Source organism: Rhipicephalus microplus, unplaced genomic scaffold (genome assembly GCF_043290135.1).
Source record: "Rhipicephalus microplus isolate Deutch F79 unplaced genomic scaffold, USDA_Rmic scaffold_713, whole genome shotgun sequence".
In the NCBI taxonomy this organism is placed as follows: domain Eukaryota; kingdom Metazoa; phylum Arthropoda; class Arachnida; order Ixodida; family Ixodidae; genus Rhipicephalus; species Rhipicephalus microplus.
Genome location: NW_027465269.1, coordinates 30,001 through 33,537, shown reverse-complemented (window position 1 = coordinate 33,537; position 3,537 = coordinate 30,001). Strand labels below are relative to the sequence as shown.

Sequence of the window (3,537 nt, the reverse complement as noted above, 5' to 3'; positions counted from 1 at the left end):
TACCCGATGCGACGGCTCGGACTGAACATCATGCCGGTTCTTTCTTGGTGCACTTCATTGTGTGCCTCGAGATGGCCGGTGCTTTTACTTTGAAAAAATTAGAGTGCTCAACGCAGGCGAGTCGCCTGAATAAACTTGCATGGAATAATAGAACAAGACCTCGTTTCTGTTCTGTTGGTTTTTGGAATACGAGGTAATGATTAAGAGGGACGGACGGGGGCATTCGTATTGCGGCGCTAGAGGTGAAATTCTTGGACCGTCGCAAGACGAACTACTGCGAAAGCATTTGCCAAGAATGTTTTCATTGATCAAGAACGAAAGTCAGAGGTTCGAAGGCGATCAGATACCGCCCTAGTTCTGACCATAAACGATGCCAACCAGCGATCCGCCTGAGTTACTCAAATGACTCGGCGGGCAGCTTCCGGGAAACCAAAGTATTTGGGTTCCGGGGGAAGTATGGTTGCAAAGCTGAAACTTAAAGGAATTGACGGAAAGGGCACCACCAGGAGTGGAGCCTGCGGCTTAATTTGACTCAACACGGGAAAACTTACCCGGCCCGGACACTGGGAGGATTGACAGATTGAGAGCTCTTTCTTGATTCGGTGGATGGTGGTGCATGGCCGTTCTTAGTTGGTGGAGCGATTTGTCTGGTTAATTCCGATAACGAACGAGACTCTAGCCTATTAAATAGGTGCGGGGTTCCCAGCACCTTACAACCTTCTTAGAGGGACAAGCGGCTCCTAGCCGCACGAAACAGAGCAATAACAGGTCTGTGATGCCCTTAGATTGTCCGGGGCCGCACGCGCGCTACACTGAAGGAAGCAGCGTGTCTTTATCCCTGTCTGAAAAGACTGGGTAACCCGTGGAACTTCTTTCGTGATTGGGATAGGGGCTTGCAATTGTTCCCCTTGAACGAGGAATTCCCAGTAAGCGCGAGTCATAAGCTCGCGTTGATTACGTCCCTGCCCTTTGTACACACCGCCCGTCGCTACTACCGATTGAATGATTTAGTGAGGTCTTCGGACCGATGTCCGGCGCGGCCTTTCGGTTGCGCCGGTCTGTTGGAAAGATGACCAAACTTGATCATTTAGAGGAAGTAAAAGTCGTAACAAGGTTTCCGTAGGTGAACCTGCGGAAGGATCATTAACGGATTGTGAAGGGTGAGCGCCTCAGCTGCGTCTGCGCCCGACACTTTCTGCCGCTGACCCCGTTTGGACGCGGGGTCGGCTTTTCCCCACGGGGCTGCCTGAATGTGGAGCGGCACCCCGTGACAAATTGTTGCGCCCAGCGGACGCCAACACCGCGACCTTGGACGGTCGGCCAGGTGGCGGACGCGGGTACAAACGGCGCAACGCACTCATAGGTCGGCTTTCGACCCGCCACTGCACCGTGGCTCGAAGCGCTCGAAATGCGCGACCCGACCGCTGCGGGACCGCCTAGTACTGTAAACAGGAGCGGCGGAGCGCGAACGGCGAGTCGTGGTTACGTCGGTAGAAGGCGAGGCTGCGCGTTCCCGAAACGCCAGCCGAGTGCCCTCCCGACCGTTCGAGCGTGCAAGAACGAGACCCGACAATCGCGCGGCGACTGCCAAGTACGAGAGGAACGGCACAAGCGTCGGCGGTCGGTCAAGGAACTGGCGATGTGACGGGTCCGCTGTGCACCAGTGCATACCGTCCCGCCGTCCGCGGCAAGCGCCTCCGCGTCCTCGGGTGACGGAGGCTGCCGGTCGGTTCTTGCAGGCGAGGGATCTCGCTGGCACCGGTTCGCGTTGACGCGCGGCCGGTCATGGCACGGCGATGCGACGGCCGAGGTGCGCAGTACTCGATGGAGGAACCGCACGCTCCGATGACCGTCCCGCCCTCCGCGGCGTATGCGTACCGACCGTAATGGTTGCAGCAGCGCCGGCCGGCTTTTGAATTCGCCACACGAAACACGGTGCGAGATCGCGGTTAGGGGAGCGTCGACGTTGCCAGGCGTTTTGCTTGCTGCCGAGGGAAAGGCGGCACGGCCACGTCGCGCTCGTCGCGATTAGCGGGTCTGCGCGCTTTGGGAAGGTGCCGCAACGACTTGCCGAAAGAGGAAGCACGGAAGAACGAGGGACTTGGACGTCCCGACAATTGAACGCACTTGCGGCCAGGCCCTTGCTGGCTTCGTTCTTCCGCCTCGAGTAGGCTCGTACGCGGCTCCGGCGCCGAAAGTGGTCCTTGGCACCGACTTCGGTGGACGTGGGAAGTGCCGCGCAAGTACGGCGCGCCTGGCTCCACCTGTTGGCTAAAGTAGGCAGCCGGATCGGCATTTTGGTGTGCGGTGGCAAACCGTGGATGCGAAAAAAGCTTGTGCGATTTCGTGGAACAAAAAGCGGGGGTCCCCCTTTTTATGCGGAGGAGACCGACCCGCCCGCCGTGGTGAACCGCGACCGCCACGGTAAAAACGGGAGAGGCTTGTCGATGGGACCGTGCATCCCGCGCTCCACGGAGGCCGGGAGGCGGCCGCCCGAGGAAATGTGTAGCCGTCGAGGCCCGCATCTGCGTGCACTCTTATCCAAATGGGTGTACCGCAGGCATTTTCTGGTTAGGCGGGCCAATGAGAGCGAGCACACAACGATACCTACGGGTCCGGCTTGGAGAACCGGCTTCGACGCCTCCCGAGTATTTATAGAGGGGTGGACCACGAAAGCACTCGCAAGTAGCGGAAGCGAAACGCCGTCCGAAACACACCGTTTGCTCGATTTGCGGCAGCCGAAAAAGGCGCGGCAGAGTTTTGGAGTCCAAGCGTGCGCTGAAAAGCGCCCTTCTTGGCCACTGTTTGGCCGAGTGCCAGAAACGTTTGGTTTTGACTGTACGGAATTGAACAAACACTTTTTCACGACTCTAAGCGGTGGATCACTCGGTTCTCGGGTCGATGAAGAACGCAGCCAGCTGCGAGACTTGGTGTGAATTGCAGGACACACTGAGCACTGATTCTTTGAACGCACATTGCGGCCTTGGGTCTTCCCTTGGCTTCGTCTGTCTGAGGGTCGGATCACATATCAAGAGAGCCAGCCTTCGGCGCACAAGGGAACGTGAGCCGTCGACTCGTTTTGACCGCGTCGGCAACACGGACAGCACGCTGAACACCTCACAGCGAGCGCCAACAGCGGCCACTCAAGGGCGAGACGGTGGCGACCGTCGTGCCAGAGCCCAACCGAAACGGGGGCGACCGACTGCATTGAGGATGTGGCACCTCGTTGAGACCGCCGCAGGACTTCGAGTCGGAAGGAAGCCTGCAGGGAAAGTGCGGTCGAGGTTGCGTACTCCTCTCTGCGACCGGGCGCGCAAGAGCTGCGAGAGCCACGGACGCGCAACTTTAACGCACGGTAAACACGAGGAGCGAAAGCCGGCCAGCAAAGCTTCTCCAGCCGTGCGCAAAGTGCGCGAGATCGCAGCCTTGCGTTGCGCTTGTTGCCCTCGAAGTAAGCAGGGTGTCCCGTAGACCGGGCGCTCGAACACGCTGCGGGGCCGTGCCTCCTCCAGGCTTTGCCGCGCGAACAGGGAACGT

At 58.9% G+C, this 3,537-nt stretch overlaps 1 non-coding gene across 1 annotated transcript; it reads left to right on the top strand.

The window, feature by feature from the left end:
- The first annotated feature begins 2,866 nt into the window (after positions 1–2,866).
- Positions 2,867–3,019, top strand: LOC142795530 (5.8S ribosomal RNA). The gene has a single exon (XR_012893096.1). It is a non-coding gene; the product is annotated as a 5.8S ribosomal RNA (ribosomal RNA).
- The last annotated feature ends 518 nt before the right edge of the window (positions 3,020–3,537 follow it).